The sequence below is a fragment of the Emys orbicularis genome, chromosome 1, assembly GCF_028017835.1.
Source record: "Emys orbicularis isolate rEmyOrb1 chromosome 1, rEmyOrb1.hap1, whole genome shotgun sequence".
Classification (NCBI taxonomy): Eukaryota; Metazoa; Chordata; order Testudines; family Emydidae; genus Emys; species Emys orbicularis.
In genome coordinates, this window is record NC_088683.1 from 131,988,499 (window position 1) to 132,002,813 (window position 14,315).

General features: G+C 40.9%; 1 protein-coding gene across 1 annotated transcript in view; it reads left to right on the top strand.

Annotated features, from left to right (window-relative positions):
* The first annotated feature begins 1,845 nt into the window (after positions 1 to 1,845).
* Positions 1,846 to 14,315, top strand: part of ARHGAP8 (Rho GTPase activating protein 8) — a 349,789-nt gene continuing 337,319 nt past the window's right edge. The window contains exon 1 of the mRNA XM_065403254.1: positions 1,846 to 1,904. The gene's annotated coding sequence lies outside the window, so the exon portion shown is untranslated. The remainder of the gene's footprint in view (positions 1,905 to 14,315) is intronic.

Here is a 14,315-nt window from a genome sequence, read left to right on the forward strand (position 1 = left end):
CAGTGGTTGCTTAAGAAGGAACTAAGTTTGTAGAATAAATTATACTTGTTGTTGTTAAATATATAACTGTTATGGGCCTGATTTCTCCATTGCCATGCATCTTGTGTAGTCATTGACAAATGTTACTAAATGACAGTTGATAGTGTTTTACAACTACTTTTGCATTCACTTTACCCTGAGTATAAAATACTATCATTCTGACTTAGTAGCATTTGACACCCACTTTGCACTGGTGTAAATGACTACACAGAGTTCAAGGCAATGGAGAATCAGGCTCAGAAATAAAAAAATATTAATATGCAGCTGCCAATGACAGGCAAAAAGGGAGGACATTAAAAGAATGTAAATTTTTCATGCCAGAGTCTCAAGTAGCATAATAAAAGGCAATAGGCTTCCGTTTTTATAGATAAAACAGAGGAAGGGAAATCCAGACTAGGACTGTGGATTTTGTTAATAGCAATCTCAAAGGGGAGTGTAAGACCTACTCAAGAGAGGCAGGGCTCAGAATGCTGGGTCTGCCATTGCTGATAACAGAATTTCAAACAGCTTTTTAAAATACATTTATACCTTCTCAACAGTCAGACCCACCTCAAAGATCTGTCTGTCTGTCTTGGATTTTTGGTTTGGGCCTGTGATCTCATACAATCCAGTCTGTTTTAAACTGGGCATCTGCCACCTCTTTGTTTCTGGAACATATGTTATTTCCAATGTGTGTGTTAATGGAAACTGGTCTCGTTTTTACCAGTGGGTGTAGCTATCAGCATTGGTGTTAATGAGCCAATCTCCAGTAAAGAAGACAAAGCAAGAAAGGGAAAGGCAAACAGAGAAACGTCCATTTGTATCAGTGTTAATTAGGCTTGGCAGAATTTGATATTTATTAGTTTATAATTTTGATGGATAATATTGGGGTTTATTTTTAACCAGTTTTTAGATTTTTATCAATGCATTTTGAAAGTAGGACAATTTTTGGGGTTTAGGCATTTTTTTAATTTCAATTTTATTATTATTATTAAATGTTCGTGGTTGCTGGAAATCGGGTGGGGGATCAGACATTTGCTTAATGACAGTAAATGTTGAGATTCAAAAACTGAAAGCTTTATAGGCTGTTTAAACACAAATTGTCAACTTCACATGTCAAAATATATAAAGTAAATATCCTTAAATCAACAAATCATTTTGGTTTGTACTATTTATTCGCTAGTCCACTTGTAACAAGGCTAAAATCACTGGATTTTGACTCAAGTTCTCAAACAACATTTTTTATACTTTTTCTATCTGTGAACTTTGCTTATTGATGGAAATATATGTTTGTTGGTTTGTGTGTGTATGCTGAAATTGATATTGACTGACATTTATCGATAAAACTTTAAACCTTCCAAGCTTAGTGATGAAGTGTTAGAGCGTTGTGACACATACCGATTCCAAGGTCAGAAAGACACCACTGTGATTATCTCGTCTGACCTCTTGTATAACACAGGCCATAGAACTTCTCCAAAATAATTCCTAGAGTATATTTTTTAGGAAAACATCTTGATTTAAAAATTGTCAGTGATGGCGAATCCATCGCGACCCTTGGTAAATTGCTCCAATGGTTAATTACCCTCACTATTAAACATTTATGCCTTATTTCTATTCTGAATTTGTGTGTCTTCAACTTCCAGCTATACTCCACTCTGCACAATGGATATGAGACTTTATTCATACTGTTGAGATATAATTCGCATCTTAGAATATGTGCAATACATTCTTTTTCATCTTCTTTTGCAGAGCTGCCTTTTTTGCAAGTTGCTAATCTTTTCCACCAAATTTTCTTGACTGTTGGAATTTTTCTGTGACACTTGGGAATATATTGCAGAGGTGCTCGACATCTGCTATTCAGTCCTGTGTTCTACACCCTTTAGCAGGTAAGCTACTGTCATTGCAACACCAATTGTTCACTGTTAAAATGTTTCCACTTCTCAAACATCCCTGCAGAGGGCTCGACTTTGATGAATTGAAGAGCTGACTCTGGTTAACTTCTATATTGCACAATCTCCCACAGCAACTCCACATTGTATTATCTGCCATTGAAGAATTAGTGCATAACATGGCAGTATCTTGTGATGTTGGAAGACAGCTCATGTCAATATGTATCTTTCTGGCCTTCAAGCAATTAAAAATTGCACCAGTAACCTCCCAATTGTGAATTCATTTGCAGCTGGATTAGAGCTAACTCTCTGAAAAAGCAACCTAAGTGATTGGTTGAGGCCTTGCACTTTAGGGGGAGGGGCTCTGCATAAATTCAGCTCATGGGCTGCGAAGCCTTATAACATTGAGCTGGAGAGGGAGGCCCTGTAGACCATAAAGCCAATCTTGAGTTGGATTAAAGATTTCAGACATTGTTCACCAATACACGATTCATTCATGTGCATTGCTAAAATTGAGTCTAAAGGATTAACATTTGGGATTAGGGCTTTCAGGGGGTAGGGTATTTTATGGATTTCTTGAAATAATTTTCAGAAAACACCAATCATTGGGGGAGGGGGGAGAAAGAAAGGGAGGGGAGAGAGCAAGAGAGAGCGCGTGTATGTGTGTGACAGAGAGAAGTATGCTGTGGTTCCTTACCAATCCTTTTCAGTTTGTTATTTCTTTTAACAATGATACCACATGTAGTTACCCTGATTTTTCTAGGCAATTAAATATTGCTCAGACAAAAGATTTCCACTAACCACTTTCAGATGACTTTTCTTCCCAAACCGTCTGAGGTTTTCTCATCCCTAAGAAAACTTTAAAGAAAGTTTATCCCACTGATTTGACTGAACTTCATCAGCAAACTGTAGAATCTAAATTTTGCAGTGGCTTCATTTTTTAAAAATAATGTGGTAAACTTCCCTGAAGGTTCTCACTGTAAAGATATTTAAACATTTTCTTGTAATACACAACCCCATATATGCTGCTTTATTCTGAATTTATACCAGGCAATAAATGCTGGGGCATTCCTGATGACATTTCTCACCCAGATTGTATTAATTCTCCATGTTAGTTAATTCCAATGGTGAGGATTAGATTTCCATATATATAATGTGACAATGTCTCAGTGGGGACTGCTCATGAGTATAAGTGCTTCTCAACATCAGGATGGCAAATTGAGTCTTGTATTGTTATGTTCAATTAAATAATTTAGGGCGGATTGTGACTGTGGGTGTTCCAAGTCGGAGCCTCCTCAACCCCTTGTGCAGTTCCCATGAGAACTAGGTGCAATCACAGTCCCCGCACTCAGGAAAAAATGATGAAGGTCCACATTGTGTCTGGCCCTTGTGCAGTGGGAGCATTCAAAAAACCTTCCCTTCTTGTACACCCCGTGCTATAGTTATTGTCCTTGCGTGCTCCTGACTGAAGGACTGCTTTTGGTTAGTGCCAATAGCAGTTCTGACCATGCTGGGTAAAGGCAGAGTGATGCCTCCAGTCCCTGATACCAGCAGACAGAGCTTGCCAGCTGAGGAGGATTTTCCCCATGCCCAATACAGGGATGTGGCTTAAAGCCAGAATTTAGCCCCTCAGACCTGAGAATCTAACTCAGACTTCTCAGAGTAATAGTAATACTTTGCACTTCTATTGCACCTCTCATGTGAGGATTTCAAGGCTACTGCCAGCCCAGTGGCCCCATGTGAAATGAGTTGGCACTGTGAGTAGCAGACAGATCATAGCAGACAGGGGTCCATGTCACAGCTGGTGTTTATTGGTAGTCTCAGGTCAAGCACAGAATGTGCATGGACCCTCTCACCCTTAGAGGTGATTCCTCCAGACAAGGCTTGAGGCGGGACAGTATTGACAAGCCATTATGGGGAAAGTTGTACTTCTGCTGTCCATGCTGATCCTGTTCTGTGGGAAACCAGAGAACTTTCATTTCCACGTCTGCTAGTCTTTCAACTTTCTCCAAAGCTAATATTCACTGTAAAGTTTAAATAAAAGCAACAGTAATGGCATATATTGGTGCTACAATAACTCAGTCATTACTGGGTGGACTAAATATGGACCTAGTCTTGTACTTATCCACTACCTAGCAGTGATCTCCACTATGAACAGACCGTCTTTGCATTATTTTGTTTTGAAACTTTTTGCATTTAAAATTGTTCTTTCATGATTAAGTGTGAATCTCGCAGTAAACAAACTGGCATATAAATGCCATCTGTCTCTACCGTAGCATGCGTGAAACCAGTTAATTTATCATGGTTCACAAAAACATTACAGTGATGGACTATCAAAAGGGAGCCCTGTTAAAGCGGGACAATATTTGACAGTTTGTGTTAAGTAAATTACGAGCACCCTGCCGATGTGTTTGTCTAGTAGATGTACCAATAGTTGATGAAAAGACAGACTGTCTCCTGTGAATCCAGGAGTTTACAATTAGTTGTTTTCTTCAATGCAAAGCCTGTAATTCCTCATTTGCTGGCAATACAATAATAGGCCCAGACATTAAGTGATTCTTGTGGTAGGAAGTACAGCATTATAATAAGATCTTATTTCCTATCCCTGCACATATTTTCATAATTGTATTTATTATTATTAACTTGTAGTATTGGAGGGCCTCAAAGTCCCAATCAAGATCAGGGTCCTGTGGTGCTAGGCATTGTACAGAATACATATCTGAATCAGGCAGGCCATTCGTCCAGTTTTAAGCCCAACAGCCCTGCTTTTCTAAGGTTTGTCCTCTATTCAGTAGTGAAACAAAACTGGACATAGTTTTGAATGGTATCAAATAGGGGAACGCCCTTTTATAAAGCGTGCTGCCCCGCCCCTACTAGCATGCATGCAAGGTCACGCTGGTGGGTCACGTTGTCGGGTGTGGACCCATGCCATTCCTGGAAGTACTAAAATGTCTGATATTCTGGGGATGCGTGAGTGGCCTCCCTAATATAAACCTGATCTCTGTTCCCATTAGCTTACATTCTAAGGTCCTGACCCTTACAAAGACTTATGCATGTGCTCAGCTTTAAGCAATGGGACTACCACGTGCTTAAGGTCAGGCAGGTGCACAAGTCTTTGCAGGATAGGGGCCTAATTAGAAACAGGACTGCACCATGTTTCTTCCATTCACAAAGTCAGGAGGAAGGACGATGTAACAGTAATAAATCATACGCTTGGTTTATATAGCTAACATAGTGCACAATTGGATGATTGACATCATTTAATCTTTTATTTAAAATATTTAAAATTCCATTTCAAATCCTAACCCCTTGTACTCCCTTAATATTTCCCCCACCCAGAAAGAGTGATCCTGGACTTACTGCCTATTTTTATTTTATTATTTGTTTTCCTACCTTCTCCATAAATTATACCCAACCAACCTTCTCCTAGGAAGTTCCATGGAGGGGTCTAATCCACACAGTGCTCCTTGCTGGGGGCTCCAGGGCCATGTGCTCCCAGTGTCCTAAATCTGCAATATGGGTGAGGGTCAGGGAAATTCAGCTAGCCCCTCTCCCCTAACCCTTTTGTGCTGCTGCCAAATCACTGCTGCTGAATCTCTTGAAATAACAACTAAAATATCGACCTACTTGAAATACCAGTTTAACCTGTTAACCAAAAAGAAAAACACCCCAAAGACAAAACAGTGCTCAACTAAGGTTGGAACAGTTGCATCAGAAAATGATGCGAAACATTAACTGTGTGCATGCCATGTCAGGTAAAGATATTGCTGTCATGGTTAGCTGAGCAGAAAAGCAGGCACATAACAGCTATAGGACCCGCTCCTGGGTGCTGTGTTTGCTCAGCTTGAAAAAAGGAAAGCAGGATTTGAGATGCTGGAATTTAACACAAGAATTTTTTAACTGCCTCTTTCAAAACAGGGATCTCACGTCACTGAACTGAATTGCCATTCCATCCAGCAGCCTCCTAGACACACTCTGGCTCTTTAGAACCCTTTTGGTGACTACCCTGCAGCCGGGGATGAGATTTCTGACTTGCGTAGATGTACCCTCACTAGCTTTGACTGAGCTAGTGCACTAAAAATAGCAGTAAAGTGGTGGATACATGGGCAACAGCACAGGTTTGCCACCCAAGTATAATCCCAACCAGGCTAGCCCCTGCTGCTGTCCAATTAGTGATGGCTACATTGCTATTATTACCACACTGGCTCGATCAAAGCTAGCATGGGTATGTCTACCCAAATTGGAAATTATACCTCTGGCTGCAGAGTAGTTGTACCCATTAGGTGCTGTGTAACCACCAGGAATGGGCAGATAAAGAGTGTTCTTCAACATCATTCCAATTTGTCTCAATTTACCTTATTCATTTCCGCTCAAATACTAAGTACAAAGTAAGGGGAGAAAAGTAGTATGACTTCCACATTTTTCTCCAACTTCGAACAGGGTCTGTATAAGCAACTTTTATAGGGTTAGGGACTATATAAAGAAGGACAAATTGAGGCACAGAAGGGTTAAATAATTTGCCCTGAGTCAAAAAACAAATCACCAGTAGTGCCAATCCCAAACCTTCAAAAATCATATTGGGGCTCAAAAAGTCATGAAATTGATTTGAAAAATCACAAGATTTAAAAACAAATAACCAATTGGGTTCTTTTAATTTGCCTAGGGGTTTCTGATCCTTTTAAGGCACAGTTTTTCAAGCTTTTCTCCAAAACCATGAGGGCTAGAAACACATTTTTTGATAACAAGTGAGATTCTCAGGTAATCTTAGCACTCCAGGAGCTGGAGCTTTGAGTATAATGCCAAATATTGTGAGACTCACAATGAAAGCACAAGAGTTGGGGAGACTCAGTCAATGATAGAGTTGGGACCATTACCCAGGAATCATGGCTCTCATCCCCCTCATAGTCTAATCACTAGACAATACTTTCTGAAATTTAACAGTTTTTTAAAACTTAAAATAAATAGATAAATAAACATAACATTTTGAGGGGGTCAATTCATAGTTTGAAAAACGTCTTGACTAAGATTTTTAAAAGCTACTAGTGATTTTGGATGTCTCAGTTCTTAGTTGCCTTCCTTCTGGCACCTTCACGTGACCTGAATATTTGTAAAGTATGGAGCCATGCACCTTTTAAAAATTAAGGCCACTTTCAGGTCTTTAAAGTTGCACACCCAAAAACTGAGTTAGCCAAAATTCCTAGCCAGGTCTGAAATGTTTTAAATTGCTAAAAAGTTTGAAATGGGAGGTTTTCTGTTAACAAGTGTGTGGTGGGGAAAGGGTGTTGTTATAGTAAAACAAATGTTTCAGGTTTCATCTTTGCTCATGTGGAATAAATTTGGTGGTTTGATTTGAGATTTGTATTTCACTTTCAAATGGCATGTTAATTTCTTGTACTAAATAAAATAAAGAAAATCAAATAGAGGAGCATGAAACAAAAGCCTGGATCTGAATTTTGAGGAAGGGAGCAACTGAAGTCTACATTTGAAATCATACAGCTGAATTCTACAAATGGTCTCTTGGCTTTATAACAGATTAAGCTATAAATTCATATTGAACTTGGAGTGTTTCTTTTTGAGCCAATCTCTAAAATATGTGAGTAATCAAATAAACATGATCTAAAGAGATTTAACATTTGAGGGATTATTTGAGGGGATGTTGCATTTTGCTTTTAGATTTATTTCACTTTATACATCATCCCCTCTCCACCCTACTCATCTCTTAAGGATGTGCTGGCTCATTGTGTTGACTATACACAGAAGCTGCAGAATGGGGAGGAAAAGTGATGCTTTTACAGGAATGGAAACATTTTATTTTTACCAGCTGTACTGGTCAGTCTGACTAAACAGGTATCCTAAAGGCTGCTGCAAGCTACAGTCTCTTACAGAGTCCTAACCACCTGCTGTATGTTTACATGCAGCTATAATTACAGTTCTTGGTCCTTAGCGTCCCACCTGTCTGGGAGGAATGGAACAGGAACTCAGCATAATTCAGTTGAATTTATCTTGCAAGCAATATCCCCAGCAAAGCAGTAAGAATTTTATGGCTACAGGACTTCTTTAGTCTAAAGCAGGAATGGATTGAGCTCACATGGAATAAATATGAACTGAGCCAAACCACTGCAAAGAACTAAAATCAAAACGAAATATGACCCAAGGTTTGGAAAAATGTGGTTGTCTCCCTTTTTCTTTTCTTCTCTCCCCCCCCCCCTTTCCTTTTCCTTTTCCTCTTTTCTTGGCCTAGAAACAGAGAAACCAAAATGTCACGAGAGAGGCTGCTGTTTAGGTATGCCTGCCCTCACTAAAATCAGGAAGAACTGAAAATCTTGCCAGGGTTCTGACCTCATGTGAATTCCAGTATCAAAGATGTATTCTGGCAGTCCTTACTCAAGCAAAACTCTCATTGATTTCAGTGGGAATTTGACTAAGTAAAGATCACAGGGGCTGAGACAATTTTCAGATAACCTTTGGGAACTTATTTGACAAGGATCTCTGAGCCTTTTGATGTTTGACATCACTAGTCTGAAGCGTGTTGCAGCTTTATGAAATTGGCCGATTCATCTAGCTGCGCTGACTCATCTAGTAAACTGTTTGAAGTGGCCGTGGCTGACGGAGCTTAAATAAGAAAACCAGAATTTAAGAATAATGCATTTCCCCCCCAGAATTGATGCCAGATTATGAAGAATTTAGAACAAAGCAATAATGAAATGAAAGGAGGTTTGACAAACATGCTAGCTTTTCACTGAGGTACAGGAACTTCCTGCTAAGTGATGTTTAAAGCACCTCCTAAAAGGAGGTGGCACCCAGCTTGTGAATGTAGGCTCTGAATCATTGGGGTGCTTGCATGGGGTTAGAGTGTAAGTACTATCTGCCCTGAGTAGAGGCTAACATGCAGCTGCACCACCTCCAAAGTATAGCAGAGGATGAATAAGTGACTCACATTCTCTGTTCCTCCTCCACTCCCCTCTTGCCCTGACGGTGGTGGGGGGAGGGGAAGTCACTTCACTCCCCTTTTTGGAGCAGTTTACTCCTCTGTATTCATCTGGCCAGCTATTCTGGCTGAGCAGGAAGGAAGTGGGGCTGAGCCTGTGTTCCATGCACTTGCACTCCCCACCTATTTTGTGCTGAGCATCAAGCAAGTAGCTCTGTTCACTGCATCCAGAATCACAATCTGAGCAGGCGCATATGGGGGACTTCCTGAGCACAGAAATCCTTTGACACCCAAGCTGGAGAATTTGAAACTTGCTCCACTAGAAGGAACAGCTGTGCTTGGCTCTGCAGCCTTCTCTTACCCATGCCATTAGATCACTTTGACTGAAGAAGCTGGTTTTTTAGGAGCCATCATAGGCTTTTAGGTTGGTTCTTAAATTTCAATGCATTTAAAAAATAAAATGATAAAGGCAATTATTTAAAAAACAAATAAAAGACCAATTGCTTCCAAAAAGTGTAAATATTTACAACAGAATTAAATTACTGGTTTGATGTAATATGTGCTGTTTCATTTACTAGAACAGGTCAGGCTGAAGTCATCACCGGTGTGTTTTCATTGGCTTCAGTGCACTTTGTGCTTAACATTTGGTCGGTCTTATTTGGCAATTAATTTGTTTTCTGTGTAATTGTCCACTGTGACATCTGTGCATCTCATCTACATTAACAAGGCAGGCAAGTATTATCTTTCCATTTTACAGGTGTTGAACTGAGGCATAGAAAGATCATATAGTTTGTCCAAGTTCACAGAGGAAGTTCCATCCCATTGTGTAAATTACAAGATTAGCCTTCCTTTCATGTCCTCTGGACTGTGAGGTGCAGGATTTTCAAAAGCACTCTGTGTTGGCCTAGCTCTACTCCACTGAAGCCAAAGGGAGTTTTACATTGAAGCCAATGGGAGCAGATTTAGAGCAAGGCCGAGCACTTTTGAAAATCCCACCCTAACTGTCATTTTCTTAAATATACAACATTGTGACCAAGAAATTAAAAAGCAAAACCATTAGCCACTCTAAGGGTTAATCTACACCAGCGGTTCTCAAACTGTGAGTTGGGACCCCAAAGTGAATCGGGACCCCATTTTAATGGGGTCGCAAGGGCTGGCTTAGATTTTCTGAGGCCCAGGGCCAGAGCCCAAGCCCCACCACCTGGGGCCAAAGCCAAAGCCTGAGGGTTCTGCCCTGGGCGGTGGGGCTCGGGTTACAGACCTTCTGCCTTGGGAGGATTTCAGCTTTGCCCGCCTCCCCCCCGCCTGGGATGGTGGGGCTTGAGCTTTGTCTTTGGCCCCCGTGGGGCTTGGGCAGGTTCAGGCTTCAGTGCCCCCTCCTGGGGTCGTGTATTGATTTTTGTTGTCAGAAGGGGGTCATGGTGCAATGAAGTTTGAGAACCCCTGATCTTCACAGTGGAGTAACCGTGCACTGCAGAGTGTGTGGTTTCTAAACTGGTATGTTAAAGAGCGCTGCCAGGGAACCATTAGTGCACACCAGTGGGGTTTACATGGATCAGTTGATGCTCAACACGTTAGTGTACTTTAAAATCACAGCCCCATAGTGCACATTATCCGACTGTGTAGACAAGTCCATTGTGCATGTGACCTGCAGAGTCATCCAGCCAGAGGAGGGAGCACTGCTCAAGAAAGATGCCATGTGAATGATCCTTAGCTGAAAGGCTCAGTTGGTTCAGACACTTTAAAGAAGAAAAAAAGGGGGGAGAAAAACTCTTCCAGAAGGAAAAGGACTAAATAGGCCAGGAAAGAAATACTAGTTTTAAACTTCTAAGTAGATTTTATAAACAGCGGGGAGCCAAATAAAAAGTTAAAACCCATTTGACAAAAAGGTACTTGTTGTCATCGCTTTAAATTACTTGTTTTATAAGAAGAAAACTAAGGGCAGGGTACAGGGTCTTAAAAACTCCTGCTCTAATTGTCAGGTGCTACAAGCCTGTGTCTTATGTGTGTGGCTTTTTTTATGACTGCACACCCTGTCATATGGGGGTATGAAATAGCATAGTAGTGGAGCCCAGTAGCACTGCTGTAGGTAAGGATCTGCTAGCCTTCCCTTCCTAAACCCTCCTAGTTGGCGTTTAATCGTGTTTGTCATTTAATATCATAGCCACTTCAGATATCAACTGGCTGAAACTTGGCACTCAGCCCAGCTGAATTTTTAAAGATGTAAACTAATTCAAATTGGTTTGTCTGGTTTTGCTTTAGAGATTGGCACAAACCACAAACTTCTCAGGATCGAAGAATGCTTCCCACCCCCATCCCTCAGTGACTTAAACATATCAGTTTGAAAATGTAAAGGTCAGTTAAATGTGATACCAAATTACTTGACAATGTCTATAAAGACAGAGCAGCTAAGTATGTTTAACAAATTAAGAGCCAGATTCTGAGCCCCCTGCTCATGGTGAGTAGTACTTCCCTGTTCAGGGAGGAAGATGCTATTCAAAATGAGTCCGGGTATCAGAATCTGTCTCTTACCAGTAACTTCTGACTGGGAGAGAGAGAATTCCTTTTGGGGAGAAATTTTCCCTTCCCAGGAACCATGGACATCTCCATGCTTTGCTGTCCCTCGTCCTGCACAGAAAGGTGTGGGGTTACTGCCTCTCCCCAGTCTCAGGACTGAAGGAAAGGATTAGGATGGAGGCTGTGTTCATTTTATAGAGGGCAGGAGGACCTAAACCAGTTGTCCTTTAACTGGTAGGAGAACCCCCTCCTCTGCATGACTGAACAATATATGTCAAGCTCCAGACAGGAAACCTCATGGGGTTTTCTTCACCTTCCCAGGCTTCCCCACTTGGGTTTCTCTGTGAGAGAGGAAGCTCTGCTCCCTGGATAAAAGTGCAGGACTGGGACTTACGGAAATGCAGGTTTTCCTCCAGGCTTTTTCTTCTTCTTCTTCTTCTTCTTCTTCTTCTTCTTCTTCTTCTTCTTCTTCTTCTTCTCCATGTGCCCTGATGTTGACACTGGCTTCCACTCTGAATGGCAACTCAGTATGCATGATACTGACCATATATGCACTATACTGTCAGCCACTGCGACAGGTGCCTGGAGCTTGAGGCTGGGCCTGTGGTGTGGGAAAGAGGTATCAGATGGTTGTGTAAATTGACAAACAGAGCCAAAGGCATTGTTAAGAATTTTCACAAACCTTGTTGTGTAGTTTTCTAAATTTCCAGCTCTTACCTGACCCTCTCAAAGTGAGATGTGGGCTTTTCTTGGGCGTCCATAGTGGTTGTGACATGATGAGCACAGTACATGCTGGGATGCCACAGAAAATGAGACCTGCCTATCTTGTGACATCAGGGAACATGAAAGATTCAAATGTGGAAGTTTAAAATCAGTTGTGTGGAACTGCCATTCTTACCCTTGGTACAGTATTTAGAGCACCAGCATTTTGCTCTGTAGTTATTGTTTAACCTATATATAGGTGCTGTAAATTAGGCTAAAATCCTGTGGGTGGTAAGTATCATTTGTATGAAATGGTGGTACGAGGTCATCATTTTAAAATGTGGCATACCACATCCTGCACTGCAGGAGCTGCACAATCTCACCACACTGCTTGTGGCTGCCATTTTGGAGTTGCTCTCTTCAAGACGCAAGATTTCTTTGGCCAGTTTTAAAATGTTTGGTTTCATTTATAAAAGAGAGTTCAGTAGAAGCTGTACTTTCCTCACAGGCCATCCTTCACGCGGACTGTGCTCAAAGGTAGCTTTGCTTTTGAAAAATGAATCTTTCCAATGCCAAAGGGAAATGCTATATGTGCTAAAAATCTAATCCACATTGATGGCCAGGCTTTCTTAGCTCTTGCAGTGCTTTAAGGAAAAGCACTATGGGACCCAGAAAGAGAAGCTCAAAGTATCCTTTATACTTCGATACAAAAAATATGAAGTGCTCCCACTTCATTGGTTAGTACTGTGCTGACCAACTTGAATTTCTCATGGGGATTGGCAGTAATCTTAAGGCAGGGCCCGTATTTCCAATAATTCTCACATGAACACGTTAACAGTAGAGCTCTGCTTTCGTGCTGTTAACAGCTGGCTACCACTGCAACGTATTAGAAACTCAGCTATTTACCAAAGTGGGCTCTTTATCTTGGTGACCTTCCAAGACAATCAGAGCCTTCTTGGAAGACCTTGAATCAGAACTGTTTGGATGTAAGAAGGGCAGTGCGGCACAGCACACAGCTCAGATCTCCCAGGATTCATATATTTGGAAGGCACTGTACCATGTATAACTGTAGAAGATAGTACAATGATACTCGAACTGTCACATCAAGGTCATAGTGTTCAGAGATCCTATTAATATCATGCATGGTAAGCAATTTATGAAAGAATTCACACAGCATTTGAAAAAAAGTCATAAACATTATGATCTTAGTTGCTTTTTAAGATTATTTTTCTACTATACCATGATCTTGTAAAAACAGATAAAAAACATTTTAAATAATGCAGTTATTTATTGGACAGAATTTCGAAACATCAGTTTATGTATCACTTTATATTCCATTTATTAACAAAGCCACGTGCTTGGTTTGGCATTCATACCATTTACACTGTTTAGAATGGGTTGTACTACAGTGGCTTTGGGTGCATGGGTAGTACTGAGACCTTGAATTGGTGCTGCCCAGAGGTCTTAGTACTGATAAAGAAAAGCCCCTGTAGGTTATTAAAGTGAAGGGTGAGAAGGAGAATTACAGATGATCTAGCTGATGCAGACTAAGGCACTGATCTTCACTTCCTCTTCCTCATGTAACATTCCACCATATTCATTCTAATTACAACTCTCACTTTAATTCCCAACCCCTACAAGGAGATAATGAGCAAACAGAAGAGCTGCTGGCATTGCCCTTTGATGGAAACACTTGGCACTTTTTGATTGCAACATAACAGGCAACAGCTTCAGGAACATAGCCTGATTCTTATTCAATCACAATATTTCCGGGGGGGAGGGGCGGGGCGCAGAAGAAAATTTAGCAATATACAGTACGTGCATTCTGTATATTATGTGTTGCACACTTTTAACTGCTATTTGGGGAATGTAAAGGGATTTAATGGAAATTTTAGATATGGCTGTTTTACCGTCATTTTTATTTATTTATTTTATTTGTATTGTATTACGGTTGTGTGTAGGGACCTCATCGGAGATCTGGACCCCATTGTGCTAGGCACTGTAAACCTAAGAGACAGGTTTAAGGTGTTAGTGCACTGGAGCCTACGAACTAAGAGCGTAGAACCCACAGCCATGCAGAGCCCCACTAAGGTTAAAGGGGGCTCTACCCAGTAGAGGGGTTCAGCTGTGCAGTTGGCAATGCAGGATCAGGGCTCAATCCTCACATCTTTTCAGCTGGCCTGTGAAGCTGGTATGAATTATCTCATTTTACAGATGGAGAAACTGAGGCAGAAAGATTACGTGAGAGCTCAAAGCCATAG